Source organism: Colias eurytheme, chromosome 31 (genome assembly GCF_061535395.1).
Source record: "Colias eurytheme isolate Ceu_HAF_F1 chromosome 31, ilColEury1 Martin Lab GWU primary, whole genome shotgun sequence".
Lineage (NCBI taxonomy): Eukaryota > Metazoa > Arthropoda > Insecta > Lepidoptera > Pieridae > Colias > Colias eurytheme.
In genome coordinates this window covers 605,225-613,503 of record NC_143010.1, presented here as the reverse complement: position 1 = coordinate 613,503, position 8,279 = coordinate 605,225, and positions in this window count along the sequence as shown.

Here is an 8,279-nt window from a genome sequence, read left to right as displayed (position 1 = left end):
CCACCTCATGTGCGTCCCCGAGATGGTCTACCAACAACTGAAGATGACATACATAGTGACGATTCTGTTCTGACATGACTCATACTCATTGGACGAATGGAAGAAGAATCATTTTCTGGTATTTGGGCGGCTTCATCGGTATCATTTTGGGAATTATCTTCATCTCAAACATTTATTTATTCAATTAGACTTCTTCTAAAAGCACTTTTGAATCGTCATAACAGTATTAACATTTACAACCGATTCGGAAAGCGGTATCTATGGAGAAGAACCGGCAAGAAACTCCATAGGTCCATCATATAGGTCAATATTTGACTCATCCAGGTGTTGGTAGATCTCAGTATCTTATAATCCTTGAAAATTATAATAAAATCTGTAACATAAACTAAAGAATGTCATATAGGTAATACATGGGGCCCTAGTAACCAATACCAATTTGGCAAGAATTGAGACCAAACGTCTTACCAGTATGACATTAAAGAAAACATTCATATTTTTCACGAGTTTTAGATTAATCTTACAAAATAACTATTGCGGTTGCAGAAATAATATCTGTTTTCATTAGATATACAAAGATATACTGCAATATACTAATGGCTCCAGAAGAAATGTAAGATTACTGACCACGTGTTTGCCGTCGCACAGCCACCGTCGACTTCGAAATGAGAATACTTCAAATCACTGTCACATATAAAACCAAAAACCGTTTAGTATAGTGGATGACATAACACTACATCGATTTGAGGTATTATTCCCGCATTTACGCAAAAGATGGCGTTGAAATATTTTTTTATTGTTTATGTAATATATATATGACCGCAGGCCCCAGGAGGTTAAAGATTTAAACATACATAGGGACATAGGGACAGAGAAAGCGACTTTGTTTTATACTATGTAGTGAAGTATGCTTATCAACATATTCTAAAAAAACTTACCTCTAGTCACAGTGGAATTATTGAAGAACCAAATTATTAAATTAATTTTCCATAGTATATTGTTTTAATTATCAATAATGATTTACGTACCATCTGTGCTAACAGCATTGTAATTTTTTTATATATAAGTCGACAACAGAAGTGCAATGTATTATAATTTTTAATTGTAACACGTATCATGCGTTTAAAAATTGTATTTCTGCTGGGTTTAGTAAGTACAACTTGTATAATACATATATCTAAAAATTTGCTAAAAATGAATCGCAAAATGTATTGGTAAGCGCATAACTCGAGAACGACTGAACCGATTTCGTTAATTATTTTTTTTTATTATTCCTTGAAGTACGAGGTTGGTTCTTTGGAAGAGAAATTACACAATTATCTATAAGAAAAATTAAAGTAATAATAAAAAAATGTTGTGTAGTTTTATGAAACCACGGTAAAAGTGAAACTGTTCGAACGGTTCCGAATACTGCTTTGTGTAGCGCATGTCGCGTGACGGTCGGCTGCCGAGTAGGTATACCTACTCGGCAGCCGCGATACACGCGACATGCGCTACACAGACCAAAAAGTTTGAGACGACGTACCTAATAAAAGTTTCACTTTAAAAAAATTGTCAAGATTGGTAAGATTATCACTTTGATTTTTTTCTAGTGACTTTATTTTTCTATAATCTAAGTACGTTCCTAACGGCTTTATTTTTTAAACTAGCTGTGCCGTACAGTTTTACCCGCAGTGCTCCGCTCCTGTTGGTCTTAGCGTGATGATATATAGCCTATGCCCTATAGCCTTCCTCGATAAATGGACTATCTAACACCGAAAGAATTTATCAAATAGGATAAGTAGTTCCTGAGATTAGCGCGTTCAAACAAACAACAAGCAAACAAACAAACTCTTCAGCTTTAGCACAGTATTACAATATTATATTAGTACTAGCGGTCCGCCCCGGCTTCGCCCGTGGTACATATGAAAAATAGATGTTGGCCGATTCTCAGACTTACCCGATATGCACAGAAAATTTCATGAGAATCGGTCCACCCGTTTCGGAGGAGTATGCAGACTAACATTGTGACACGAGAATTTTATATATAAGATACCTATATTAAAACATAGGTGGAGCTGCTACAAGAACTATCATAAAATAAAATAAATTGTTCATATTATAGGTGGCAGTAGTGTCATGTACACCAACCTTTCTTCACGGTCATCATGGAGTCGGAAAACATCATGGATCGAAGGTACTACAAATCTATATTTATAGTTTCGCTTTCCATCCGCAGCTTCGCCCGCGCAGTCAAAGAAAAACCCGCATAGTTCCCGTTCCTGTGGGATTTCCGGAATAAAACCTATCCTATGTCCCGGGGTAAAAAGTAGGCTGTGTCCTTTCTCGGGTATCAAAATATCTCTATACCAAATTCATGCAAATTGGTTCAGTAGTTAAGGCGTGATTGAGTAACAGACAGACAGAGTTACTTTCGCATTTATAATATTAGTATGGATTAGTATGGATATTTTATCATATAAATGCAACAAATAAAAAATAAGTGATTATTTGTGAAGCATTAAGGGTGCTTTTTCAGCAATAATTCGTAGGATGTGTAGCGAGGAATGTGTTTGTAAATAACCAATATTATCGCTTCATTTAGTTTGAAGCGATACTATTGGTTATCTTCGCACATTATTGGTGGAAAAGCACCCTTAAGCCACATTCCAAACATAACTTAGGGCCGATTTTTCAATGCTTGGATAAAACTTATCCGTCCAATAAAGTATTACACGATAATATTAAAATGTCACGTAAACTGTCAAATACGGGCAATTAGAATACGTTTTTAAAATGGTGGTTTTATACATTATTCGACGAATAAGTTTTATCCAAGGATTGAAAAATCGGCCCTTAAATAAATAAAATATTATTTTTATGTTGTAATTGTTGTAAAAAAATATTATTTTTATGTTGTAAACGTTGTAATTTATTTTAACTTTTCTAGCCAAGAGTGAGCATTTCAGGCGCATTGAGCTTTCTTTTCAAAAAACACAGACGTAAGTATATATTCCTTTTTGTTGTTACATATTTTACAGAATTTACGTGGTTCTTAATAAAACTTCAAATACATTTTCTTCAAAGCAGCAATTATCTCTACTTAATTAGATACATATACGCAAAATCACTCCTTTAATGTCACTTTATATATTTACTAGATGTTCCCCGCGGTTTCACTCACATTACTCCGCTCCTGTTGATCTTAGCGTGATGATATCAGCCTATAAGCCTTCCTCAATAAATGAGGTATCTAACACCGAAATAATTTTTCAAATCTGACCAGAAGATCCTGAGATTAGCGCGTTCAAACAAACAAACAGACAAATTCTTCAGGTTTATTTAGTATAGATTTATTCATAGTTAACTTTAATACAATAATCTCCTTATTTTACAGCTAATCCAAAAATCTGTGATGAACAAACTCAAAAATCACTTCTTAGTTACAGTAAGTAGTTACATATTAGATAATTTTATATAAACAACTAGCGGTCCTCCCCGGCTTCGCCCGTGGTACATAATATGAAAAATAGATGTTGGCCGATTCTCAGACTTACCCGATATGCACAGAAAATTTCATGAGAATCGGTCCACCCGTTTCGGAGGAGTATGCAGACTAACATTGTGACACGAGAATTTTATATATTTAAAGACTAGCGGTCCGCCCCGGCTTCGCCCGTGGTACATATGAAAAATAGATGTTGGCCGATTCTCAGACTTACCCGATATGCACAGAAAATTTCATGAGAATCGGTCCACCCGTTTCGGAGGAGTATGCAGACTAACATTGTGACACGAGAATTTTATATATAAGATATACATATATGTATATTCACATATAAGTTTCTTCCCGTGACATCACTCGCATAATCAATTAATCTTGTTTATCAGCGTAACAAAATTTACTAAAATCGGTTCAGCAATTCTATAAATATGTATTTATCATTTTTTACAGAAAAACCAACTCACATCAATGGCGTGTACAACTTAGTGATAGATTGTAAGTATAATCTCTATAACGCATAATATTAATTTTAAAACAAAAAATTAAACCGACTTTAAAACAACAAACAGGCACTCAAAAACGAACCCCCCCTTTTCGTGGAAGTTGGTTAAAAATGAATTCTTATTTCGTTTGGTTTAGGCATCAAGCCAGACAGTTTTCGCTAATTCTTTTTCATTTTAAATATTATCTTTTGTTAGATATTAGTTAATGAAAGAATAAAAAATAACTAGAACCAAAATATTAATAAATTACGAAAACTTAACGGCTATTAACTAATTTCTAAGTCACCTTAGTTCAGTTACTATTAAACATGTATTATAGTACCTAATTATAATTTTATTATAGTGTTCAAAGGGATTGGCGGTGTTATAGATCAGAAATATAGCGGATGTAAGTATAAAAAATATATTTTTTTTTTTTATGCGTGAAATGTCATTTTGACAGATCACGCAAAGAAGCTTTGTATAGGCGATGCATTTTTATCAAACGAGCGAATACTCATTCTAACCCCACTATGTCAAATTATTATAGTGTAAACAGGCGTAGAGCATTCTTTCGTTGTTCTTAGTGCGTTCGAAAAGATTCTATGCAATGTTCTAATACTGAACAACACTGAATACGAGTTTTCGTTTACACTAAAAGATCACGAAATAATGCTCTTGCTTAGTTGATTGAGTTCAAAATGTGTAGGCTTAGTATTGTGATACCACAATTTTTCTAAGTTAAAAATATATAATTTTTGATATGTAATTATCTAATTACCTATATACAGGGTGTCCCACTATTGGTATGCTAAGCGCGAAGGGGCTTGTAGTTTTGCATACACTAATCACGTAAAAAATACTTAAACAACAAAATTACATTAAAAAAATTTTGCTAAATTTTTCCTAAAAATTCATGTTTTCTTCTCTAGCTTCGCGTAGCCGGCATATACCGCTTCGCTAATGTGAGCATTTTGTCTATGAAAACATTATTTTAAACGATAGCTCACGTGCTGTTGGCAAAGTTGGGCGGGTTGCTTGTTATGGGTGTACACATAGAATTTTAAGAATTCATCTATTTGAAAAAAAAATGCGTCTGGAATTTTTTAAATATTTTTTACGAACTCAGCGTATGCAAAACTATAACCTCCTTTGAGCTTAGTATACCAACAGTGGGACACCCTGTATACATACCTAGTTAATTCTAATTAAACCTTTAATTTAATGCCGTTTGTTAATTTCTTATAACATTTTCAGATGGATCTCTACTGACTAGAAGTAAGTTTTAAATATTTTTTATTGAACTAGATACCTATAAATCAATATATTTTTTTAAGTATTAAAAATCAAATACTAATTACTTTCTTTTCAGTATCAATCGCTTTGAGCAGAATTTCTGTCTGTCTGTCTGGAAAACACAGTTCGTATTGTTTCTTTTTATTACTTCATCTACACACATACGCACACACATACACACATGTTCACACTTTTTTCATTTATTCCAAAATGATAACTTACTGGTGCGATACATCTTTAATTAAAAAAAATACGTGCCTGTAAAATTTTCATTTCCATAATGATATAAAACATTCATTTTGCTTTTTATATTGAACTACTGAACTAGCTTTCCGCCCTCGGCTTCGCCCGCGTTTTCAAATAAAAACACGCATATTTCCATTCCCGTAGGACTTCGATAAAACCTATCCTATGTGTTAATCCAAGTTACCCTCTATACGTGCTAAATTTCATTGTAATCGGTTCAGTAGTATTTGCGTGAAAGAATAACAAACATACTCACATACACATACATCCATCCTCACAAACTTTCGCATTCATAATATTAGTACTTACTTAGTAGGATAGGATGGGATTAACTAACATCGCTCTCACAATTAAAACGCATCCGACAATTTATTAATCTAATTAAACTGTTTTTGATAAAATAAAATAAGAAACACCTAACAATAGCATCTTAAATAGGTATACATATAATTTGCAGAAAACGTCCATCTCTGCTCCCGTGACTTCCCTCAATTCGGTGTAAAGGGATGTGGGAGCAACATACATGACATTAGAACGAGATTCAATGTGAACAATTCACATAAATTAGTGCTTGATTTCATTAACAAGTTTACTAATGGACTGGGTAAGTAACAAAATATACAGGGTGTCCCACTATTGGTATACTAAGCGCGAAGGGGGTTGTAGTTTTGCATATACTGATCACGTAAATAATACTTAAACAACAAAATTACATCAAAAAATTTTTGCTTAATTTTTCCTGAAAATTCATGTTTTCTTCTCTAGCTTCGCGCAACCGGCATATACCGCTTCTCTAATGTGATCATTTTATCTATGAAAACATAATCTTAAACGATTGCTCACGTGAGGGTGGCAAAGTTGGGCGGGTTGCTTGTGATGTGTACACATAGAGTTTTAAGAATTCATCTATTTGAAAAAAAAACTGTGTCTGGAATTTTATAAGTATTTTTTACGCACTCAGCGTATGCAAAACTATAACCTCCTTTGAGCTTAGTATACCAATAGTGGGACACCCTGTATTTGTTTACTAGAATATAGTTCAAATGTATTCAGCTGCTGACCGGTTGGCTTGGTTGGTAGTGACCCTGCCTTCCAAGCCAGAGGTCGTGTTCGATTCCCACCCACAAATATTTGTGTGATGAACATAGATGTTTGCTCTGTGTCTGGGTGTTAATCATAAGTATTCATTTAAAATTATATATGTATGTTTATCAGCCATCTGGTTTCCATAACACAAGCGAAAGGTTAGTATGGGATCAGATCGTGCCGTGTGTGAAAATTGTCCTGAAATAAGTATATATTTATTGTATTTATATGGAAGTACTTTTTCAACAGATATTGTGAGTCAATAAACAATTTCACTCACAATCACGCTCAAAAATTGTTCGAAATAAAACTCTGTTTATGCCTGTAGAGTGTAGACTTTCAACATTTCTGCTACGAATTAAGGTACAATGTATGTTTTGTACAACAGTCACTTAATTGTCGACCTTATAATATACGATTTTTTTTTGTACATCAATATTCTTATACAGGGTGTCCCAAAAAGTAGTGATGAACGGAAGCTGGGAGGTAGAGGACCAAGAGGGCTATCCGAATCACCCCCATGTGTGTTATGCGATTTTTCGTATTTTCGGAGTTATTACATTTTTTTCAATTTTTCATCTATCGCCGAGTACGATGAGATTTTTATTTATGGTGACGTGAATTATTGCGCTAGATGCTTGATTTTTTTTGTGTGCTAAGCTCAAAGATAGGCCAATTCAGTATGGTAACATTTACTATCGTTAGATCTTCGAATGGAATAAAAAAAAGAATTAAATGCCAAGAAAGATAAAATTACCCAGTATGTTCATAACTTCAAGGGCCCATAAAAAAATAAAATCACATAAAAAAGGTTTTCCATTTGGCTTTTAAAAACTTGCTCTATCGATCAGGTAGCTACCCTAAAAATTTCATTTTATTATTCTGAAGGCTTCAATCGAAAAATTGAAATCTAAATGTGGTAAGTGCAAAATTTTTATTAACATGATGATCATTAAAACCAATAAATAGGTGTTTAATTACCAGAATTTTTTTAAATAGCCCCGCTGTTGCTCAGTGCAAGTGCGACATCACCGTAAAAAGTTGTCTTTTAAATGTCTGAATGCTTTTTTATCATTTTTAATGGTTTCTTCTGCTACTATGAATTTCCGGGTTATTTCGTCCAAATTGGGGCATTCTCTCAAGTAGCCGAGGTCTTTTTAGTATCCCCATTGAAACAAATCAATGGGGTTTAGGTCGAGGGACCGTGGAGGCCAGGCTTTAAAGCAGGCGTCACCGGCGCATGCGCAGGCTGCAACGACCAATCCATCTTTCAGGGTATTTTTGCCCTTTAGCCTGGCCTCCACGGTCTCCGGACATAAACCCTATTGAATTTTTTCCGTGGGGATACTACAAAGACGAGAGACTGCCACAATTTGGACGAAATAACCCGGAAATTCATAGTAGCAGAAGAAACCATTAAAAATGATAAAAGCGCATTCAGACATTAAAAAGACAACTTTTTACGGTGATGTCGCACTTGCATTGAGCAACAGCGGGGCTATTTTAAAAAAATTCATTTTTAAACACCTATTTATTGGTTTTAATAATCATTATGTTAATAAAAATTTTGCACTTACCACATTTAGATTTCAATTTTTCGATTGAAGCCTTCAGAATAATAAAATGAAATTTTTAGGGTAGCTACCTGATCGATAGAGCAAGTTTTTAAAAGCCAAATGGAAAACCTT